The sequence below is a fragment of the Globicephala melas genome, chromosome 10 (assembly GCF_963455315.2).
Source record: "Globicephala melas chromosome 10, mGloMel1.2, whole genome shotgun sequence".
NCBI classification, from domain to species: domain Eukaryota; kingdom Metazoa; phylum Chordata; class Mammalia; order Artiodactyla; family Delphinidae; genus Globicephala; species Globicephala melas.
This window is the reverse complement of record NC_083323.1, coordinates 95,643,896-95,669,092: the sequence shown is the minus strand read 5'-3', so window position 1 is coordinate 95,669,092 and position 25,197 is coordinate 95,643,896. Positions and strand designations below refer to the sequence as shown.

Below are 25,197 nucleotides of genomic sequence, written 5' to 3'. Positions count from 1 at the left end.
TCTGGGCCCGCCTCATCCAAATGTTTCTGTGACTGCCTGATTCAATTTGAGGCTGAAAACAAGAAGTCCGAATGGCCTCAATTATTGGTAAGAAAGCTGTGTAAATTAGGGAAGCCGATTTTTCACTACACAGAAAGACCACATGGCGCTTGTAAAGGAAGCATATGTGGGAGACATAGAATGATTACAAGGACAGTGGCCAGAACCCTGTGTGGCACCTGCTTGGCACTGGACAAAATCTGTCGTCTGCATATAGTGTGGACAGTTTTAATGAGGAGATCTCACGATTCAAAGTTTAGCTCGAGAGACCTTTGCCTTTATTGTTTCACAGCTCTTCCTCTTTGAGTTGCTAAAGGCAATGCTAAAATATTACCAGGACCAAGTGTATGCGTGAAGGTGAAGATTTTTAGCTGTTCAGACTACGCCCTGTTCTGAGGATTGGTTTTACTTCTTGCTAAGGTACCTCAGTAATAGGGAGCATTATTCCTGCACTCCAGGAGGGCATTGGACTCTTGCCCTCCCCCCTGCTAGGAGGGAATTAGAGCCCAGACCTTCTCTAAGAGTGGGCGGTGAACCACTGAGAAAGCAGACAATGCCGGAGGTCTCCACACTATTGTTCATCTGATGACCCAGGGGAGGTCAGATTCTTCTCCTCCCCCTTCGTACACACCCAAGGTTTGGCAGCTCCTTTGGCTGTTTTCTGATCTTGCACTTTTTTGGGGACTGTGATAAGAGCTTATTATGGTCCCCCTACCCCTCAGAAAAGTACACTGAAATACAATATCTGCATTTACTTTTAGGGGGTCTGTATACCTGCCTGGTCCATCTTAGAACCCCATATGAATAAACACCACCCTAGAGCTTCAGTAGCTTTTTTCTTCGTATAGAACTTGATGGATTTTTTTCGGCGGAGTTGGGGCTCACCAAAGTTAGGGAAGACCACTGCTTAAAGAACATAGACATTTAATTATGAAACGTACTGAAAAGTGGCTTTGCTTCCTCCGTCATCAATAGATTGGCACTTGCTTACGGTTTTTTGAAAAGGTGGATGTGAGTCAGCATGAGCCCTTCAGTTATCGCTATTCAGTGGCTGCCTTCCTGTAAATGAGCCGGGCAGGGGTATCCTGGTGATAGTGTCAGACTAATAGTAATACAGAGAAGGAAGGACATTTATAGTTTTAGAGCATTGCTAGAGTAAACTTAAGGACCTCAAAGAAGGCTCTTTGCATCCTGCAAGCAATAGTCTGTGTTCCCTGTTGGCCCTTGTATAGAAATTGACATTTAAAATACTTGCTTACAATCCAGCAATCACATTCCTTGGTATTTATCCAAATGAGTTGAAAAGCTGCATCTACACAAAAACCTGCACGTGAGTATTTGTAACAGCTTTACTCATAGCTGCCCAAACTTGGAAGCAACCGAGATGTCCTTCAGTGGGTGAAGAGATAAAATATGGTATACCCGGACAATGGAATATTATTCAGCACTAAAAAGAAATGAGCTATCAAGCCATGAAAAGGCATAGAGGACCCTAAAATGCACATTAGTAAGTGAAAGTAGCCAGTCTGAAAAGGCGACATGCTGTATGATTCCAACTATATGACGTTCTGCAAAAGGCGAAACTGTGTAGAGAGTAAAATGATCTCTAGTTGCCGAGAATTGGAGGTGGGGGATGGGTGGGGGGGAGGGATGAACAGCTGGAGTTTTTTTAGGGCAGTGGAACTATTCCATATGATACTGTAATGATGGGTGACTGGTCCAAATTTGTAAAATGTTCAAGACCAAGAGTGAACCCTAACGTAAACTATGGACTTCGGGTGACTAAGCTATGTCAATTAATGTTCATCAATTGTAACAAATGTACATACTAATGCAAGATGTTAATAATACGGTAGGTGAGGAAGTATATGGGTACTTTCTAAGCAATTTTTCTGTAAACATGAAACTGCTCCCCCCAAATAAAACCTATTAATTAAAAAAAATTGGTTTATATGACACTCTCCACCCCCTTCCATGAGACCGTAAAGGCAGGAACCATATCTTTTGTACCTGTATATTGCCAGAATCCGGGGAAAACAAGGAGAGTGTTCTATTATTAGTGCACTATTATTAGTGAGTATCCTAACAATATCTCAGACTTCACATGTCTAAAACAAAACTCTTGATTTGACCCCTCCTCTCTCTGTTCTCCTGACTGAAGTAAATGGCAACTCCAGTTACCCAGGCCAAAACCCTTAGGATCATTCTTGACTCCTTTTTTTTTTCCTCATGCCCAACATCCAGTTAGTTACTCCTGTTGGTTGTATCTTGAAAATATATTTCAAATACAACGACTCACTACTGCCACTACTACCACCGTCGTCCAAGCCCTCATCATTTCTCACCTGGACCGGTGGCCCCCTAGTTGGTCTCTGTTTCCACTCTTGCTGTCCTCTCTCATCTTCTCCATTCAACAGCAAATACCTTTTTAAAAACATAAATCGACTAAGGTTACTCCTTCACCCCCAAACCTAAAATGGCTTTGCAGCTTCCTGGCTTCCTTTCGCATTTAAAGTACAATCCAGGATCCAAGCCATCACTTACCATGCCCCTGCGTGATCAGACTCCTACTTCTCTCTCCAACAGTCTTTCCATCCTCTCTGCCCCCGGTTCACCGCACTCCTGCACCTCAGTCTTTTGGCACCAGGCCAAGAGCACATCCTTCGCTTGGTGTCTTTGTGTTTGGAATGCCTTCCGTTTGGAACAGTCTTCTCACAAACGCTCCCAAGAATTGCTCCCTCACGTCATTCAGGTTTCTGTTCAAACGTCATCTCTGCTGAGATCTACCCTCAGCACCCTGCCTTAAATAACCCTCCTCCCCAGCTCTTTATTACCGTACCTTGCTCATATATTCTTCCAAGTGCTCCCTTACCATTACTTGACATTATGTATTTGTTTGTTTGTTTGTTGTCTGTTGTAGTAGTCTGCTAGGGCTACCATAACAAATTACCACAGACTGGGTGGCTTTTTTTTTTTTGGCCACTCCGCACAGCAGCATGCGGGAATCTTGGTTCCCCGACCAGGGATTGAACCTGTGCCCCCTGCTTTGGGAGTGTGGAGTCTTAACCACTTGACCTCCAGGAAGTCCCTGGGTGGCTTAAATAGCAGAAATTTATGTTCTCATAGGTCTAGAGGCTGGAAGACCAAGATCAGGGCTGTTTTCTCCTGAGACCTGTCTCCGTGCAGGTGGCTGCCTCCTTGCTGTGTCCTTAAAAGGCCTGTCCTTTGTGTGCACACCCCTGGTGTCTCTTTCTCTTCTTATAAAAACACTAGTCACATTGGATTACATCACATTCTTATGACTTCGCTTAAACTTGATCACTTCCTCAAAGGCCCTGTCTCCAAAGACAGTCACATTCTAAGGTACTGGAGGTTAGGGGTTCAACATGTGAATTTTAGGAGGACACAGTTCGGTCTGTAACACCCCACCCTCTGGCCCCCCTAAATTCATGTCCTTCTCACATGTAAAGTACAATTACCTCCACCCTAACAGCCCCCAAAAGTTTAACCCATTCCAGTATCCATTCCAACTACAGTCTCACCTGAATGTCATCCAAATCAGGTGTGAGTGAGACTCGAGGTATGATTCAACCTGAGGCAAAATTCCTCTCCAGCTGTGAACCTCTGAAAGCAGACACGTTATGTCCTTCCAAAATGCGGTGGTAGGACAGACATAGGATAGACAGTCCCTTTCCAAAATGCGAGAAGTCGGAAAGAAGGAAGGGGTGAAGAGGCCCAAACAAATCCAAAACTTGGCAAGGTAAATTCCATTAGATTTTTTTCCCTTCTGTTTCTTATTGTGGTAACAAACACATAACATAAAATTCACCATCCTAACCACTTTTAATTGTACAGTTCAGTAATGTTAAGTATATTCATATTGTTGTGAAACAGATCTCCAGAACTTTTTCATCTTGCAAAACTGAAACTCTGCACCTGAAACTAACAGGTGACAAGATTTCCTTCTTTTTTAAGACTGAATACTATTGCATTGTGTGTATACACCACAGTTCATTTATCCATGCAACCACTGATGGACACTTGGGTTGCTTCACCTTTGGCTATTGTGAATAGTGCTGCTGTGAACATGGGTGTGCAGATACCTCTATGAGCCCTTGCTTTCAATAATTTCAGTACCTAGAAGTTTTTAATTTTTTGAGGAACTGACGTACTGTTTTCCATAGCAGTTGCACTATTTTATAATTCCACCAATGGTGCACAATAGTTCCAATTTTTCCACATCCTCACCAACACTTGTTATTTTCTGGTTTTCTTTCTTTCTTTTTTTTTTTTTTTTTTTTTTGTGGTATGGTATGCGAGCCTCTCACCGTCGTGGCCTCTTCCGTTGCGGAGTACAGGCTCTGGACGCACAGGCCCAGCGGCCATGGCTCACGGGCCCGGCCGCTCCGCGGCATGTGGGATCCTCCGGGACCGGGGCACGAACCCGTGTCCCCTGCATCGGCAGGCGGACTCTCAACCACTGCGCCACCAGGGAAGCCCCTTCTTTCTTTTTCTTGATGGTAGCTTTCCTTTTCTTTTTTTTTGATGGTAGCTTTTCTTTTTTTTTTTTTTTTTCTCTTTTTTTGAAGAGAGATATCTCATTGTGGTTTTAATTTGCATTCCTCTGATGATTAATGATGTTTAACATCTTTTCATATGCTTGTTGGCCATTTTTATATCATCTTTGAAGAAATGCCTGTTCGTGTCCTTGGCCCATTTTCTAATCAGTTTATTTGATTATTTTGTTGATGAGTTCTTTATATAATCTGGATATTAACCCTTATCAGATATATGATTTGCAAATATTTTCTCCCATTCCATATGTTGCCTTTTCACTCTGTTATTGTGTCCTTTGATGAGCAAAAGTTTTAAGTTTGATGTGGTCCCATTTGTTTATTTTTGGTTTTGTTGCCTGTGCTTTTGTTGTCATATCCATGAAATCAATATTCCATTAAATTTTAAGTCTCAAAAATAATTCTCATTGGCTCAGTGCTCTGACCTCCAGGCCCACTGAGGTGGCCCTGTTGCTCCCTCCACCCTGGCCACTGGCCTGAACCCACTGAAACTGAGGAGGAGAGAGCCTTGCCCTAATGGCCTGTGTGCTCTGGGTCTGTGGTGGGAGTGGCAGCTCTCTGATATCATTCCCATGATACCATCATGAATCAGGGTCACTCTTCCCTTAAAGGATAACACATGTTGATAGATCGATTGCCCTATCCTGTGGAATCTCAGAGGTCTGATAGCCTTCCTTCAATTTGTCTTATCTCTTCACCTTTTAGTCTAGTCTGGCAGTGTTTCTGCTGGTGTAACACCAGCTCTATTGCTAGATTCCGCTGAGATGGCTGATTAAACCCAGGAATTTCACTCCTAATCCCTTTATCAAATGATTTTCCAGCTATACCCACGGTGTCCTCTCCGGAGCAAGCTTTCTTGTTTTTTGCCATATGGATAGGCTGAGAATTTTCCAAATCCTCAATTTCTGGTTCCTTTTTGCCTAACAATTCCTCCTTCAATTTATTTCTCTCCTCTCACATTACTATAAGCAGCAAGGGGAAATCATACCTTTAACAGTTTGCTTAGAAATCTCCTCAGCTAAATATCCTATTTTATCACAAAGTTTACTTTCCACAAAACACAATTCCACCAAGTTCTTTGGTACTTGATAACAAGGATCAACTTTCCCCAAACTTTCAATAACATGTTCCTCATTTCCATCTGAGACTTCACCAGAATCACCTTATCATTCATATTCCTACCAACCATTTCTTCCTGGTGATCTAGGCTTTTTCTAGCGTGTGTCTCAAAACTCCTCCAGCCTCTACCCACATTTTTAGGTATTTGTTATAGCAGCACCCCACTTCTTGGTACCCAAATCTGTATTAGTCAGGGTTCTGCAAAGAAACAGAACCAACAGAATGTGCAAATACAGGTTTTATCCCAGTTATCCGGAAGTACAGCCTTCGTATGAAACCTTTCTTAAGCTGAAATGGCATAAAACAAAGAGGCAATTACCTTAGGACACATCTTGCTAACGGGTGCACAGAGTAAATCAAGATAAAGCAGAGATGCTCAGAATCGTAGTTCAAAACTATGGCAGCTTGACGCTGCAATGCTGAGTGTAAATCCTGGGGAAGGAACTTGCAGCGCTGCTCTCAAAGCTGGGGCTGGCTGCTGCCTCTATAATGGCTCTTGCAAAACAAATGCTTACTTAATGCTGTTTTCACTTTTCACCTTTTTCCCTGAAAGTGCAAATCCTCTTCCGATTTCTTTTGGTTACTGAAAACAGGTACTAATGTTTGTGTATCTTTCATGAAAGCGAAGTGGCATAAAGTGTACTTTCGAAAAGCAGGGGACACTTGTAGGTAGAAAAAGATTTTTTTTGAGGGATTTATTCATGTGATTATAGAAGTTGGCAAGTCCAAAATCTGCAGGGTGGGCTGGCAGGCTGGAGACCGAGGAAGAGCCATTGCTGCAGTTCAAGTACAAAGGCCATCAAGCTAGAGCCTCAGGAAAGCCGGCGTTGCAGCTGAAGTCCAAAACAGTCTGCTGGTAGAATTCTTCTTGCGGGGGACCGGGTTGGGATGGGGAGGAAGGTGTCCCTCCTTTGTTCTTGTTAGGTCTTCAACTGATTAGACAAGGCCTACCCACATTATGGAAGACAACCAGCTGTACTCGAAATCCATCACTTCAATGTAAATCTCATCCCCAAACACCCCCCTCTTTCCATCTCCGGCCGTCGCAACGAGAGGAGGTGCCGCCATGTCCGCGCATCTGCAACGGATGGTCGTGCAGAACTGCTCCAGCTTCTTGATCAAGAGGAAGAGGCAGATGTGCCAACCGAGCCCAATAACCTGAAGGGCCGCAACTCCTTCCGCTACAATGAGCTCATTCACCGCAAGACTGTGGGCGTGGAGCCGGCGGCGGCCGGCAAAGGGGTCGTGGCGGTCACGAAGCAGAGATCCAGCCCACGAAAGCTGGCCGCCTCCTACGTGCGGACCAGCATCAACAGAAGGCCCGGGCCACCCTCACCAGCATCTGGCACATAATCCGAAACAAGTAGCGCCCGGATTTGCGCACGGCCGCCCTCTGCAGAGCCAGCAACGTCCTGCGCAGCCAGAAGCCTGTGATGGTGCCGAGGAAGCGGACCCATCCCACCAAGAGCTCCTGAGCCATCTGTCCCCTTCCCCACAGCAATAAACCTGTCAGCCGGGGGGAAAAACAAAACAAAACAACAACAACAAAACACCCTCACAGAAACATCCAGAATAATGCTTGACCAAATATCTAGGTATGGTGGCCCAGCCAGGCTGGCTCATAAAATTAACCTCTCACAGGCCTTCTGCATTAAATTTTAAGCCCTATGTGGAGAGGGACATTGTCTTAGCGACGTTCATATAGCTTGTGCCTAGAACTGTAGCTAGCATGCAGTAGGTATTCAATAAACAGTTGATGAAAAATGCATAAATGACTGACTAAATGACTGTTTGCTAGGGCTTTAGAGTTTATCAGGTTTCTTTCCACTTGCATTATCTGATTTCTTTATCCCAAAAATTCTTTGAGCTGGATATTATGACCTCCAGTTAAATACTGAAATTGAGATATAGAGAAGTTAAATGACCAGTTCAAATGTCTAAATGCTTCATGTTCCAGAGGTGGGACTCAGATTTCACTCTTTTGACTTCTAATCCTCTGCCCAGTCAACTACACTACACTGTAATTATTCTCTCACCTTACCTATTCGTCCTAGTGTTGATAATAAGAGGAAATAGGTAGCTTAATAGTGCCAAGTCTCTGCTGGGTGTTAAAAAAGGGTAAACAGGGCTTCCCTGGTGGCACAGTGGTTGAGGGTCCACCTGCCGATGCAGGGGACACGGGTTCGTGCCCCGGTCTGGGAAGATCCCACATGCCATGGAGCGGCTGGGCCCGTGAGCCATGGCCGCTGAGCCTGCATGTCCGGAGCCTGTGCTCCGCAATGGGAGACGCCACAACAGTGAGAGGCCCGCGTACCGCAAAAAAAAAAAAAAAAAGGTAAACAGTGAGTGAGGAGGATATTTGTGTTCCTGCCGAAGGCAGCACAGTAAGGGGAGGTGTCAGAGAGGAGCTTCTGCTTCAGTGGTGGGTGATCATTTCAGGGGAGCACTAAGATGCTCAGCAAGGAGAGAGAGTCTCTTTTGGCTCTAATCCTGGAAGAAGCCCAGTTATGAAAACACTGGAGAGGGTCTCTCTATATAAACCCAGAGGTTTTTCTCTGTGCTGCTTACTTTCAGAATTAGTCTAGCATGTCACTCCCCAGGTGGGACGGAGCGGGATGACACAAGGTTTCATCATGCTACTCAAAGCAGCATGCAGTTTTAAACTTATGAGTTATTCCTGGAACTTTCCATTTAATATCTTTGGTGGGGTGTCTGTTGGCACTGGAGAGAGTTTGGGGCTGAATTGTGGGCAGTTGTTGTATAAGGTAGTGGGTTGTTGTTTTTTTTTCCTTGGTTTGAATTGTGACATAGACACTCACTTCCCCCTCTTAGTAACCTGGTTCTTCCTTTTTCTTCAGCTCTGCCTTTGTCAACTATAATGACCTATTTATCTTCCTAGATATTGTTTAGAGCATATTCTGACTTATTATTGATTATTAGCAATAAGTATAATAAACATGATGCTATGGTGTGGTAGAATCAATTTAATTTCTGCAAGTATTCAAAAGTACTTGATCCAAGGAGTTTCCTGGTGGTTCAGTGGTTAGGACTCCGCGCTTTCACTGCTGTGGGCCCAGGTTAAATCTCTGGTTGGGAAACTAGGATCCCGCAAGCCATGGGGTGTGGTCAAAAGAAAAAAAAAAAAGTACTTGATCCAAAAAAAATTGCTTCGCATTGACGACAGACTTAAAAGCATGAAATGAAGTTTCTGAAGAGACAGTACTAAATAAGGGCATATGTTCAAAGAACTTTGGGGTATGGTATTAAACAGCAAAGTTCATTGTTGTTTTCATAAGACATTCTTATGAATTAATTGTTCAATAGAAATTAATAATTGAATTTCATTTAAAAATTGACAAGGAGCAAGCCTAGTTAACTGATTAGGTAGGGCTTAAAAGGTGAGTTGTGTTGGTGAAATTGACAAGAGACAGATTATAAACTTTTAGTTGCCATTGTGGTTTACCAATAAGAGTTTATGTCCAATCAGTACATTCTCTTCCATACAGAACTGTCTTCCTCCAAAGTGAAATTATTTAATTCCTCCAAAATACTCTAAATAATGAACTGTGCCAAGTATTGAGAGGGTGATGGAAATGGTGTTGGAGGAAGAGATACGAAATGAAATGAGCACAGCTTCTGCTTTCAAGATTGGAGAAAATTGCTTGTATAGGGAATTGGTAATTTTTTTTTAAGGTTTTTTTTTTTTAGAGCAGTTTGAGGTTTAAAGCAAAATTAAAAGGAAGGTACAGAGATTTTTTTTCCATACACCCTCTTCCCCCACAAATGCATAGCCTCCCCCATTAAAAACATCTCCCACCAGAGTGGTACACTTGTTACAATTGATGAGTGTACATTGCCACATCACAATCACCCAAGATCCAGACTTCACATTAGGGTTCATTCTTGGTCTTGTACGTTCTATGGATTTGGGCAAATGGTAATGACATGTATATCCATCATTACAGTATCATATAGAATATTTCCACTGCCCTTAAAAACCTCTGTGCTGCAACTATTCATCCCTCCTCTCATCACCCACTCTCAACCACCGGCAATCAGTGATCTTTTTACTGTCTCCATGGTTTTGCATTTTGCAGAAAGTCATAGAGTTGGAATTATACAGTATGTAGCCTTTTCAGATTAGCGTCTTTATTTTATTAACATGCATTAGGGATGCATTAGGGAAGGATCCTTAGATCCTTCATGTCTTTTCCTGGTTTGATAGCTCATTTCCTTCTAGTGCTGAATAACATTCCATTGTCTGGATGTACCACAGTTTGTTTATACATTCACCTATTGGAGGATACCTTGGTTGCCTCCAAGTTTTGGCAATTATGAGTAAAGCTGCTATAAACATCTGTGTGCAAGTTTTTGTGTGGACATAAGTTTCAACTTCTTTGGGTACATACCAAGGAGTGAGATTGCTGGATTATATGGTAAGAGTATGTTTAGTTTTGTAAGAAACTACCAAACTGTCTTCCAAAGTGGCTGCACCATTTTGCATTCCCACCAGCAATGAATGAGAGTTCCTATTGCACCGCATCCTTGCCAGCAATTGGTATTGTCAGTGTTTCAATGACCATTCTAATCGGTGTGTAGTGGTATCTCATCATTGTTTTAATTTGCATTTCCCTTATGACATATGAGTGCAGCATCTTTTCAAATGCTTATTTGCCATCAACATATCTTCTTTGGTGGGGTGTCTGTTAAGGTCTTCGGCCTATTTTTTTAATTAATTTATTTAATTAATTTATTTTTGGCTGCGTTGGGTCTCCGTTGCTGTGTGCGGGCTTTGTCTAGTTGCGGCGAGCGGGGTCTACTCTTTGTTGCGGTGTGCGGGCTTCTCATTGTGGTGGCTTCTCTTGTTGCACAGCATGGGCTCTAGGCACGCAGGCTTCAGTAGTTTTGGTGCATGTACTCAGTAGTTGTGGCACTCGGGCTCTAGATCCGCAGGCTTAGTAGTTGTGGCACACGGGCTTAGTTGCTCCACGGCATGTGGGATCTTCCTGGACCAGGGCTCGAACCCATGTCCCCTGCATTGGCAAGTGGATTCTTAACCACTGCGCCACCGGGGAAGCCCTGGCATATTTTTTAATCAGGTTGTTTGTTTTATTATCGTTGAGGGTTTTTTTATGATTAAAGAACATTTAGTTGTGTTCTTGTTGAGTTTTAAGAGTTCTTTGTATATTTTGGATAATGGTCCTTTATTAGATGTGTCTTTTGCAAATATTTTCTCTCAATCTGTGGCTTATCTTCTCGTTCTCTTGACAGTGTTTTTGGAAAGCAGAAATTTTTAATTTAATAAAGCCCAACTTATCAATTATTGCTTTCATGGATTGTGCCTTTGGTTCTGTACCTAAAAAGGTATCTCTATATCCAAGGTCATCTGGATTTTCTTCTCTGCTATCTTCTAAGAGTTTTATAGTTTTCTGTTTTATATTTAGACCTATGATCCATTTTGAGTTAATTTTTGTGAAAGGTAAGGTCTGTGTCTAGATTAATTTGTGTGTGTGTGTATGTCCTGCTGTTCTAGCACCATTTGTTGAGGAGACTGTCTCTGCTCCATTTTGTTGCCTTTGTTTCTTTGTCAAAAATCATTTGACTCTATATATTCATGTGGTTCTATTTCTGGGCTCTCTGTTCTGTTCCATTGATCTATTTGTCTATTCCTTCACCAGTACCACAATGTCTTGATTATTGAAGCTTTACAGTAAGTCTTGAAGTTGGGTAGGTAGTGTCAGTCCTCCAACTTTTTTCTTCTTTTTCAGTACTGTGTTGTCTATTCTGGGTCTTTTGCCTCTTCATATAAACTTTAGGATTTTTTTTCTTTTTATTTATTTTTGGTTGCATTGGGTCTTTGTTGCTGCACACGGGCTTTCTCTAGTTGCGAGTGGCTACTCTTTGCTGCAGTGTGTGGGCTTCACATTGCAGTGGCTTCTCTTGTTGTGGAGCATGGGCTCTAGGTGCACAGGCTTCAGTAGGTGTGGCATGCAGGCTCAGTAGTTGTGGCTTGCTGGCTCTAGAGGGCAGGCTCAGTAATTGTGGTGCACAGGCTTAGTTGCTCCATGGCACGTGGAATCTTCCCGGACCAGGGCTCAAACCCGTGTCGCCTGCGCGTTTGGCAGGCGGATTCTTAACCACTGCACCACCAGGGAAGCCCCATATAAACTTTAGAATCACTTTTTCAATATCCAGAAATTAACTTGCTGGGATATTGATTGGGATTGCACTGAATCTATAGATCAAGTTGATAAGAACAGACATCTTGGTAATATTGATTCTTCCTATCCATGAACGTATACTACCTCTCCATTTATTTAGTTCTATGATTTCATTCATCAGAGTTTTGTAGTTTTCCTCATATAGGTCTGGTACATATTTTGTGAGATTTTTATCTAGTTATTTACTTTTATGGATGCTAATATAAATGATATTGCTTTTTAAATTTCAAATTCCACTTTTTTATCTCTCGTATATAAGAATGTGATTGGCTTTTGTATATTAACCTTGTATCTTGCAACCTTGCAATAATTGTCTATTAGTTATAGAAATTTTTTTGTGAATTCTTTTGGATTTTCTGCATGGACGATCATGTCACGTTCAAGCAAAGGCAGTTTTATTTCATCCTTCTCAATCTATATACATTTTATTTCCTTTTCTTGTCTTATTACATTAGCTAGTACTTCTAGAACAATGTTGAATAGTAGTTGTGAGGGGAGACAACCTTACCTTGTTCCTGATCTTAGTGGGAAAGCTTTGAGTTTCTCAACCATTTAAGTATGTTGTTAGCTACATGGTTTTTTTGTTTTGATTTGGTTTTTTTTGTAGATGTTCTTTATCAAGTTAAGAAAGTTCTCCTCTGTTCCTACTTCACTTAGAGTTTTTATCATGATAGGCTTTGGATTTTGTCAAGTACTTTTTCTGTATCTATTGATATGATCACGTGATTTTTCTTTTTTAGCCTGTTCATGTGATGGAGTACATTGATTTTCAAATACTGAGCAGCTTTGCATACCTGGGATAAATCCCAGGTGGTCATGATGTATGATTATTTCTATTCATTGTTTTATGAAATTCTGGTAATTTTTTTTAAGGATTTTAGTATCTATGTTCATGAGAAATACTGGTTTGTAGCTGTCTTTTCTTGTAATGTCCTTATCTAGTTTTGGTAGGGTAATGCTGGACTTATAGAATGAGTCTGGAGGGAATTAATCATCTTAGTGGTGAGTAATATCAAACTTTAACCACCTGTTTCCATCATCAAATGAGTATTTTGTGTTTAAGAAATACAGGACCACTATTCTTTTTTTTACTAATTTTTATTGGAGTGTAGTTGCTTTATAATGTGTTTGTTTCTGCTGTACAGCAAAGTGAATCAGCTATACAGGCCACTCTTCTTTTGTTTGTTAACATATCCTTTTTAGAGACAGTCAGGCTATAAATACAATTAAAACTATGCTCAGTCCTAGTCAAATCCTGAGAAATTACTCTCTAGAAATTACCATTTATTTATTCAACTCTCTCAAAAACATTTATTCATCACTTTTTCAAATATTCAGAATATATTAAGTAATACACACAATAATCTGGTATGGTATGGTAATAGACTTGTATATGCTAAATACACTTAGCTTTATTTGCTTTTTTGCTTTATTTGCTGTTTTTTGCTTTATTTGCTTTCTGAGGTTTCAGTTACCCACGGTCAACTGCAGCCTGAAGGTATTAAATAGAAAATTCCAAAAATAAACAGTTTGTAAGTTTAAAATTGTGTGCTGTTCTGAGTAGCATGATGAAATCTTGTGCTGTCCACCTCCGTCCCACCCAGGGAGTGAATCAGGCCTTTGTCTATCGTATGCACACTGTATACTCATATGTATGTATATGAAAGAGCACAGTATACAGAGGGATTGGTACTATTCACAGTTTTAAGCATTCACTAGATATCTTGGAACATATCTCCCACAGATAAGGGGGATTACTATACCCAGTTTAACATTAACAACAGACCTAGACATATAAACAGAGATGTTCTAAGACATAAAATATTGACCAAAAGCATACATTTCAAGACACCTATTTAGATTAGGAGTATAGGCTGTAACATAAACGAGTAAGAGTAACAAATCCTCAACAGTAGGTGCTTACCAATAAAGCAGACTAGCCTAGACTATTACTAGAGTTTTTGTTTGTTTGTTTGTGTTTTAATGTCAAACAGAGAGAGCTGGTTGACTGATTAGACAGATTCAGAGATGGATGGTGTCATCTAAACAGACAAAAAACTGATTTTACATTTTTTATATTGACTTTATGCTTTATCATTTAAAAAGCTTCAAGGATGCTAGTATAGTTGTGATCTTTGAATATTTTAAGAAATGATTCTCGGGAAATAAAGGAACTTGGATCACCTAAAATCCATTTTATGAAGTCCCACCCACCTACATCCCTAAAATAATTTTCTTATCTAAGGGACCTTCTTTTGAGACTTCTATGAATCACTACCTTTATCTTTTCTATAATCATGTTATGTAATTTGCTAATTAGGTTATCGCTTGTTTAGATATTCAGCAGTCCTAAGGATACACATAGGTATTTTTGAGATAGGTTATAGCACAAAGGAAATTATATCTACTTAGATCTTGACCAGGAGTTAGCCAGTTGGCAAGGATATTCAAGATAGAAGAGCACAAAAGAATGAGTCTCCAATCGAAGCATGATATAATGAACTCGATTGTCTCTCCAAAATTCATGTTGAAGTCTTAACTCCCAGTACCTCAGAATATGATTGTATTAGGAGAAACAGCCTTTAAAGAGGTTATGGAGTTAAAATGAGAGTCTCAGGGTGAGCCCCAATCCAGTTTGACTGATGTCCTCATAAGAGGAAATTTAGACCCTCAAAAAGAGTTAACCAAGGATGCATGCACACAGGGAAAAAGGCTGTATGAGGACACAGCAAGAGGCTGGCATCTCCAAGTCAAGGAGAGAGGCCTCTGGAGAAGCCAAACCTGTCAACACCTTGATCTTGAACTTCCAGCCTCCAGAACTGCAAGAAAATACATTTCTGTTGTTTGAGCCACCCAGTCTGGTGTAATGTTATGGCTACCTCTGATGTGTGTTTTTCCACACCACCAAGCAATTCTCCAATTCTCAGCTGACACAAACTGGTTACCCTACCAATTTAACTGTCCCGCACTGTCTACTTGTTTGTAGACAGTGTCCCGCACTGTCTACCTGATCCTAGCATCAGATCCTGGTGCCGAAAGCTTGGCCTCTTGTGCACCAGTGCCAAATGGAATCTCGGAGACAGACTTTTGGGTGAAGTAGAAAAGAGTAGCTTTGCTGCTTTGCCAGGCAAAGGGGGCCACAGTGGGCTCGTGCCTCAAAAACTGTGTGTCCCAGCCTAGGGGGATTTGGTGAGGAGTTTTATAGCAATGCTTCAAGGGTGGAGTTGCTGATAAAGGATCAGGGTGTGTGCAGGGCCTGCATCCCTTAATCTGGCCTCAGATTGTCTCCTGATGACCTGTGGTTCTCGAGGATATAAAACTGTGACCTCCTCTCTGGAATGAAGACTACTTCGTCAAGTAGTTAACATCTTCCATTTGTTGGGGTTTTCAGAAGAGCTCAAAGATATTGTTACGTGTACCCCTTGAGGCGGAGCCAGGATCCTGTCCCAAGGCAACACTGTTGTTTCTTTATTTTTTTTTTAATTTATTTATTGTATTGATTTATTTTTTTGGCTGCATTGGGTCTTTGTCGCTGTGCACGGGCTTTCTCTAGTTGCGGCGAGTGGGGGATACCCTTCGTTGCGGTGCACGGGCTTCAGTAGTTGCAGCACGCACGCTCAGTAGTTGTGGCTCATGGGCTCTAGAGCGCAGGCTCAGTAGTTGTGGCACACCGGCTTAGTTGCTCTGCGGCATGTGGGATCTTCCCGGACCAGGGCTCGAACCCGTGTCCCCTGCACTGGCAGGCAGATTCTAACCACTGCGCCACCAGGGAAGTCCCTATTCAATCATATTTACTCATATATTTTATTCATGAACAATACAAAAACAACTAAACATAAATGTACCAGTTAGAAGGCATTTTCTGACTCAAGGAGAATGTTGGTAGAATGATTTTCGAAATATAGCCTCAAGTCAAAGGCAAAGGTAATACCCTAAATTTAAGTGGATGTAATTTTAAGTATTCTTAGAAAGTGTACATCCCTGAGAATATGAAAAATTCTAGCAGGGCCAGGAGTCTTTAAAGTTATCTTTCTTAGAATCTCAAAAAGTTCAAGGCCTTGAAGTTACGGCTACTATAAAATAAAAAGGGACCTGTGGCTGTCAGAATTGAAGTTTTAACATTACTAATTTTTAGAAAGATTTCAGATTCTTTTCATCTATACTATACAATTTATTTAATACACATTTATTAAACACTGTGTTAAACTGAGCCGCTTAAGGAAAACGACTACCCTACCAGTTAACATGCATTAACTACTAACGAGTCTGATAGACACAAAGAACCCATTTTATTAAATGAGAAAATAACTTGCTTAGGCTGACACGTAGCTGGTAAGTGATATCGACCAGATTTATAACTAGGCACTCTGGCTCTGAAGTCTTTGCTCTTAGAAACCACATATATTCCCTTGCCTAAGAGTCAGTCTTTTTTCTGCTATTCTCCCACATATACCTTTATGTTTCAACTATACCTAACTACTTATAAATTTTTAAATAACCATTTGTATTTGTTTTCTAAGGCTGGGTGATTTAATAAGAAATATACTTGGTCTCTGTCTCCAAGACTGGCATAAAATCTCCTAAAACCCTTGGAATTTCCTGACTGGTAGGAATGTCTGTTATTCATAAGGAGCCCGTTGGGACACACCTAAATTTATGCCAGTGAAGTGATTCAGGGTGCGGCCCCCGGATAGCCTAAAGATGGGGCTGGTCACCAGACAGACCAAACGATTAGAGGGTTAACACTTTTAGCACTACCCACTGACCTCTAGGTTGGGGCAAGGAGGAGATACAGGTTAAACTGTACAAAAACTCTGGAACAGGGATTTCCCCGGTGGCGCAGTGGTTAAGAACCTACCTGCCAATGCAGGGGACACGGGTTCGAGCCCTGGTCTGGGAAGATCCTGCATGCTGCAGAGCAACTAAGCCCGTGCGCCACAACTACTGAGCCCGCATGCCGCAACTACTGAGTCTGCGCTCTAGAGCCCACAAGCTGCAACTACTGAAGCCCGTGCACCTAGAGCCCCTGCTCCGCAACAAGAGAAGCCACTGCAATGAGAAGCCCGTGCACCACAACAAAGAGCAGACCCCGCTCGCCGCAACTAGAGAAAGCCCGGGTGCAGCAACGGAGACCCAATGCAGCCAAAAAAAAAAAAAAAAGCAAAACAAAACTCTGGAACAAAGAGATTTGATGAGTTTCCAGGTTGATGATCATTTCCATATTTGGAGAGTGTGGTGCCTCCCAGTTCCATGCAGACAGAGGTTTCTGCTCTTAGGATCTTTCCAGACCTTGCCCTATCTATGTACCTCTTGTTGACAGAAAAAAAAATGCACAAGGTGAGAGTTGTGAGTTAAGTTTGATTTGGGGCAAAATGAGGACTATAGCCCGGGAGACAGCATTTCAGATAGCTCTGAGAAACTGCTCCAAAGAGGTGAGGGGGAAGGTCAGTATATATGTGATTTTGGTGAAGTGTAAGTACATGCAATCCAGCACGTATTTTTTGGCAGAAGGTTTCTGCTAGTCACGAGGAGCAGACGTCACCATGAAGGATTTTAGTGCTTTTCTAGGTATGAGGAGATGCAAGAATTGGGCTCATAAAATCGGCTCCTGAAAATATCTAACTATCTGAAGACCTGTTCTGCCAGTTTTCTTCCCAGAGCACAGAGTGCCTCATTTCTGCTCTCCACCCTGAACTCCTTTCAGGGGGCTGTTAAATGTCAGCACCTGCAGCAGCTCATAATTTGATCCTTGTAGAGGTAGATGGCGAGTGCCAATTTGCAGGTGACACTCTTCATCTGAATACTTCATAATATCCTGTGTAATTAACTGGTAAATGTAAGTAAACATTCTCTGAATTCTGTGAGCCAGTATGGCACATTGATTGAACCCAGGAAACGGGTGATAGGAACCTCCAATTTACAGCCAGTCATTCGGAAGCACAAGTAACAACTCAGACTTTCAATTGGCAGCTGACGTGGAGACAGTCTTGTGAGACTGAGCCTTTAATCTGTGGGACTGAAACTGAGCAGGACCCTATGGGGCCCCTGAGCATGAAAGCCTTTCTGTGTCCCCCGTTTCTTGACTTTCCCTGAGTACTAGAGGTCAGGTTCAAACACTTGTTAATCAGGAAAGGGAAGAGATGCAGAGACAAGGGAGGAGCAGTCAAGAAACAACAGTGCCGGGCTTCAACTACTGAGCCTGTGCTCTAGAGCCTGCGAGCCACAACTACTGAAGCCCATGTGCCACAACTACTGAGCCTGCACTCTAGAGCCCGTGCTCCACAACAAGAGAAGCCACCTCAATGAGAAGCCCACTCACCGCAATGAAGAGTAGCCCCGCTTGCAGCAGCTAGAGAAAGCCCGCGCAGCAACAAAGAAGCAATGCAGCCAAAAATAAATAAATTTATTTCTTTATTTAAAAAAATATGATTGAATAATAAGGTTTAGCGGAAATACGTTCTATTCACTTTCATTTTAGACTACATGATGTTACCTTTTTTTTTTTTTGGTATCATTATGGATTTTTTAGCTTTACAATATGTTAACCTCAGACAGTATTCTCTTTTTGATGCCCAAATTATCGTAGCTTTGGCCAGTAGGAGTCCCTTTTAAATTGGCTCCTGTGTCCTTCTGACATGGCTACATTGATCTTTGAAAACTTCTGTGCTTCCTGACACAGTAAGATGTTCCAGCCTTATCTATCTCTTAGCCTCAGGTATGGAATCAGCTATTTCTCTAAGAAGCCTTATTTACTTTCAGTGGAGTCACTGTTAAATCAGTGCTTTAAAAAAAAAAAAAAAATGGGGGCTTCCCTGGTGGCGCAGTGGTTGACAGTCTGCCTGCCGATGCAGGGGACACGGGTTCGTGCCCTGGTCCGGGAAGATACCGCATGCCGTGGAGCGGCTAGGCCGCTGAGCCTGCGCGTCCAGAGCCTGTGCTCCGCAACGGGAGAGGCCACAACAGTGAGAGGCCTGCGTACCGCAAAAAAAAAAAAAAAAAAAAAAAGGAAAGAAGGAAAGAAAAAAAAGGTAGTTCCCTAGTGGCCTAGTGGTTAGGATTCTGGGCTTAAAAAAAAGAAAGAAGGAAAAAGAAGAAATATCTGATTTGTAGCATTTGCCAATTTCCATGGTGTAAATACCCACACTGTGATAGATGTCTAGCTACCTGCGTGATTTCACTGAACACAGAGCTGGGAAGCAGTGTGCACAACTGGCTCTCAGGAGCTGGCTGCAGTGCACCAGTGCTACCCTCCTCGTGAGTCACAGCCCACAACGGATCCTGGCATTGGAGACTAGTGATACTAGGCAAAAACAAAAATTTCTTTTTTTTTTTTTAAATTTATTTATTTATTTTATTTTTGGCCGCATTGGGTCTTTGTTGCTGCGTGCCGGCTTTCTCTAGTTGCGGTTAGCGGGGGCTACTCTTCGTTGCAGTGCGCGGGCTTCTCATTGTGGTGGCTTCTCTTGTTGCGGAGCACGGGCTCTAGGCACGCGGGCTTCAGTAGTTGTGGCACGAGGGCTCAGTAGCTGTGGCTTGCAGGCTCTAGAGCACAGGCTCAGTAGTTGTGGTGCACGGGCTTAGTTGTTCCATGGCATGTGGGATCTTCCCGGACCAAGGCTCGAACCCGTGTCCCCTGCATTAGCAGGCAGATTCTTAACCACTGCCCCACCAGGGAAGTCCCAACAAAAATTTCTTTAAATGAAATTCAAAAAGAATTTTGGTCAACATTAAGACATCAGCTGTTAAAACTATAGACAATGTTTTAATGCATCTGAGTGACAAAAGTGGCTACGATAAAATGAAAGGGCCTGTGGCTGGCAGGTTTAAAGTCCTATTGAAACTTATTATTTAAAAAAAAAAAAAGAGTATTGTGTCTCTCTGTGCTCCGTAATCAATACAACAAACATCAAATCTTTTTATGTGCTAAGCACTTACAAACTTTAAAAGTTTAAAAAATTACAGAGGCTTCCCTCGTGGCGCAGTGGTTAAGAATCCACCTGCCAATGCAGGGGACGGGTTCAAGCCCTGGTCCGGGAAGATCCCACATGCCTCAGAGCAACTAAGTAGTTGTGGTGTGCCACAACTACTGAGCCTGTGCTCTAGAGCTCACGAGCCACAACTACTGATCCTGCGTGCCACAACTACTGAAGCCTGCGTGCCTAGAGCCCGTACTCCACAACAACAGAAGCTACTGCAATGAGAAGCCCGCACACTACAACGAAGAGTAGCCCCCGCTCACCATAACCAGAGAAAGCCCGTGCACAGCAACAAAGACCCAACACAGCCAAAAATTAAAGAATAGATATATTTATTTTTTAAAAAATTACAGACTGTTGGTGAGAACTCTAAAATCAACATAATGACCAGATTCCCCAGATTTTCCAAAGCAATCCTGATGTCAATATTTTGTCCCATGTGGACTGATTTTCATCATACCATGTGGAATGATTTTAGCAGGTCAGTTATGAGCACAATAGTCTGTGGGTTAGTCTTGCAGCAGGGCTATATTATATATTCAATGATCGCTCTCAGGCGTGTAAAGAGCCCCACATAATTGGTTATGGGTTCATGTACTCACCGAGTTTACTTTCACTGCCAGCCTTGTCCTGTTTGTGTGGTCAGGAAACATGACTATGCTCTTCCTCAAGCAAATAGGAACTCGTATCGATAAGTTTTAATTTGTTCATTCGTTCATCCAGTTGTTTATTCACATGTCCAGCCTTATGTGGAGCCGAGACTGGAGAAAAGAAAAAAAATTCCTACTCTTTTTTTTTTTAAACAGGAGTCCTACTTTATTTATTTATTTTTAATTTTTAAATTTATTTATTTTTGGCTGCATTGGGTCTTCGTTGCTACGCGCAGACTTTCTCTAGTTGCGGCGCGTGGGGGCTACTCTTCATTGTGGTGTGCGGGCTCAGTAGTTGTGGCTCACAGGTTTAGTTGCTCCGTGGCGTGTGGGATCTTCCCAGACCAGGGCTCGAACCTGTTTCCCCTGCATTGGCAGGCGGATTCTTAACCACTGCACCACCAGGGAAGTCCAAAATCCCTACTCTTAAGGGAAATGTGAATGAGGGAGACAGACAAGGAAGACAATTAAAATATGCAGGAGCAGACTGAGGAATCAGTAAAGGTTCTAGAGGAAGCAGTGCTTCAGTCAAATTTGAACCTGTTCTTACTGTTGTTCCATTGCCTTGATCCTACATCTCTCTGAAAGGACTTCATCAGTTTTTCCATCACCTGGCAATTTCCACATATTTCTACAACTTCAGCATACAACGGGACTTCCCTGGTGGTCCAGTGGGTGAGACTCCGCACTCCCAATGCAGGGGGCCCGGGTTTGATCCCTGGTCGGGGAAGAAGTCCACACCCACAGCTAAAAGATCCCGCATGCCGCAACAAAGGTCCCGCATGCTGCAAAATTAATTAATCTTCTTTAAAAAAAATTAAAATCAACATACAACCATTCATTGATTCAACTAACATGTATTGGAACCCTATTCTATTCTGGACCAGACCAGAAAACCCAAACCAGATCCTGCTCCCATGGAGTTCCAACCTAGATATCTAAAATTCAAGATAGAATGGAGTACCATAACATGTATAATCTTCAAATGGCTTTCCTTTGGCTGTGACGATCTCGCATTTTAATTGACCCTTGAAGGATGAAAACGATTTTTACAAGTAGGAGTGAAAAGGATTTTTAAGTCAGAGACAATAGCAAAGTAAAAACTGTGAGGCAGGAAATGTTTGAAACTGTTTGAAAACTGACAAATAGTTCCGTTTGGCTTAGGTAAAAGGAGATATACTTCTTGGGTGTATAGTCTATGTTCTAGACAATACTGGAATGATAGGTTGGGTACTGAGCACTTGAAATGTGGTGAGTGCAGCTGAGGAAAATTGTTAATTTTGTCCCATTTAAATTCATTTAAGTTTGTATTTAGACTACATCAAACTAAAAAGTTTCTGCACAGCAAAGGAAATCATCAACAAATGAAAAGGCAACCTACTGAATGGGAGAAAATATTTGCAAATCATGTATCTGATAAGGGGTTAATATTCAAAACATATGTAGGCGCTTCCCTGGTGGCGCAGTGGTTGAGAGTCCGCCTGCCGACGCAGGGGACACGGATTCGTGCCCCGGTCCGGGAAGATCCCACATACCGCGGAGCGGCTGGGCCCGTGAGCCATGGCCACTGAGCCTGCGCGTCTGGAGCCTGTGCTCCGCAACGGCAGAGGCCACAACAGTGAGAGGCCCGCGTACCGCAAAAAAAAAAAAAAAAAAAAAATGTAGAACTCATACAACTTAATAGCAAAAGAAAAAAAAATCCTTCCAATTAAAAAGCGGACAGAGGATCTGAATAGACATTTTTGTAAAGAAGGCAAACAGATGGCAAAAAACTACATGAAGAGTTGCTCAACATCACTAATCATTAAGTGATGATTAAGGGAATGCAAATCAAAACCACAGTGAGATATCACCTCACATCTGTTAAGGTGGCTGTCATCAAAAAGAGAAGAAATAATTAGTGTTAGTGAGGATCTGGAGAAAAGGAAACTCTCCTACACTGTTGGTAGGAATGTAAATTGGTGCAGCCACTATGGAAAATGGTATGAAGGTTCCTCAAAAAATTAAAAATAGGGACTTCCCTGGTGGTCCAGTGGTTAAGAGTACAGACTCCACGCTCCCAATGCAGGGGGCCCAGGTTCGATCCCTGGTGGGGGAACTAGATCCCACATTTCACAACTAAAAGAGCCCGCCTGCTGCAAGGAAGATCCCACATGCTGCAATTAAGACCTGGCGCAGCCAAATAAATATATATTTTTTTAATCCCCAAATTCTTAAAAAAAAAATTAAAAATAGAACTACCATATGATCCAGTGGTTCTACTTCTGAGTATTTATCCAAAGAAAATGAACACACTAACTAGAAAAGATATATGCTCCCCCACGTTCATTGCAGCAGTATCTACAATAGCCAAGATAGGGAAACAACCTAAATGTCCATGGAATATTACTCAGCCGTAAAAAAGGATGAAATCTTGCCATTTACAGCAACATGAATGGACCTAGAGGGGATCATGCTAAGTGAAGTAAGTCAGGCAGAGAAAGACAAATACTATATGATCTCACTTATATGTAAAATCTAAAAAAAAAAACCCATAGGTACAGAGAACAGTTTATTTGTGGTTGCCACAGGCAAAGGGCTGGGGGAGGCAAAATAGAAGGGAGTCAAAAGGCACAAACTCCCAGTTATAAAATAAATAAGTTATAGTGATGTACAGCATTGACGACTACAGTTAATAATACTGTATTGTATACTTGAAAGTTGCTAACTTTAAAATTTTTAAAATTCTCATCACAAGAGAAAAAAATTCTGTAATTGTGTATGATGACAGATGTTAACTAGACTTATTAAGTAATCACTTCACAGTGTTTACAAACATTGAATCATGTTGCACACCTGAAACCAATATAATGTTGTGTATCAATTATACCTTGATAAAAAAAGAAACATTAAAGAAAAAAAGTTTGTATTTAAAAATTGAAGCAGTGTAGACAAAGACAAATACTGTATGTTATCATTTATATGTGGAATCTACAAAATAAAACAAAGAAATGAATATAGTAAAACAGAAACAGACACACAGATATTGAGATCAACTAGTGGTTACCAGTGGGGAGAGGGAAGGAGGGGCAAAACAGGGGTTGGGGATTGAGAGGCACAAACTACTGTGTATAAAATAAATAAGCGACAAGGATGTATTGTACAGCACAGGGAACATAGCCAATATTTTATAATACCTTTAAATGGAGTATAAGCTATAAAAATATTGAATCACTATGTTGTACACCTGAAACTAACATAATATTGTAAATCAACTATACTTCAATTAAAAAAAAAATTGAAGCAGTGTAAAAAAAAGTTTTAAGTTGTGTAAAATGTTTTTGTTAAACACAGCCTAATTAATAGGACTACATTTCTCCTTGATCCTTGAAAATTTAGTCTCAATTAAGATGTGCTGTAAGTGTAAAATGAAGATTGGATTTTGAAGATCTAATACCAAAAAAAAAGAATAAAATATCTTACTAATAATTTTTATATTAAATATGTGTTGAAATGAGAATATTTGGGGTATATTAAGTTAAATTAAATATAATATTAAAAGTGACAACTCTTTTTTTTTTCATTTTTTTAATGTAGCTACTGGAAAATTTTTAATTTCTTGTGTGGCTCATTATATTTCTATTGGACAGAACGGATCTAGACTTTTTCAATAACTTGTTCAAGTTACTTGATTAGGAGATGATGTAATTATATTTTTGATTTAAGGTAATTCATCTAGCACTGGTGTGTGATGGATAAACTTTTGAATATTGGAAGAGGGAAGAAAGTAATAAGGATCTGGGAGCTGGGATTCGGTCCTTCAGGATGGGTTGGAATAATGAATAGCTGCAACCCAGTTCAGACAGGAAAATCAACATTTCTCAAATGTTTTCTTTCTTCACCCTGAGAGTTTATTTTCTAAGGTCTTTTCAGATTCAAAATAAACTCCACCTACACCCAACCTAGTAAAAGAAAATTAACAAATAACATTCTATGCAACAGTTGTTCTTTATGAGGAACATTACAAACGCGAGCAAAGAGTAGGATTGGCTTTGGATGTCTTTAAAGCAGTCACTAGCTTTTTCTGTGCCTTGAAATGCCATTTACATTGTCCTGTTGAAGAGGTAGTTTTCCCTGTCTTTACTTTGACAAGGTAAATGTGTTTACAGCCCTTTGTTCCCTGGTTTTAGGATTTTGGCTCTGTTTGTTTTCCTGCTTGGTTATCATATTACCAAACATCCTCTCACAGGGCAACCTGAGAAGGAGATTGAGATCCAAGGTGGCAGATTACCTGCCTTTGGATCTAAGAGATTTCAGGTCATGATTCATTCATTCCCATTCTTCTAAGCAGACCTCCATTAAACTGTTAGGTGGGGAGTTCATAACATTCCTCCCCAACCTATTCCATTTTGAAATTTATCGACCACCTTTCCTCCGCTGGCATTCTCCGTGGAGACTGGTCACCAGAGCTGCGGCTCCAGCTTGGGTGGAGCTTCGAATCTCGTGGTGCCTGCTTCCAAAGTGCACCCAAGACCCCAGTCCCCCAGCCAATCCCCCCAACACATCAGTAAACAGTCGTATTGAGCAACTGTTATCTGTGGCCCACAGTGAGGGTTGCCTAACTTGGAGGTCCCTGTCA

The 25,197-nt window shown here is 41.6% G+C and overlaps 1 protein-coding gene and 1 pseudogene across 2 annotated transcripts in view; both read left to right on the top strand.

The window, feature by feature from the left end:
- SLC2A3 (solute carrier family 2 member 3) overlaps nt 1–25,197 on the top strand; it is a 77,644-nt gene that overhangs the window by 37,532 nt on the left and 14,915 nt on the right. The gene's annotated exons all lie outside the window — the stretch shown is intronic.
- Nucleotides 6,799–7,207, top strand: LOC132597997 (large ribosomal subunit protein eL28 pseudogene; annotated as a pseudogene).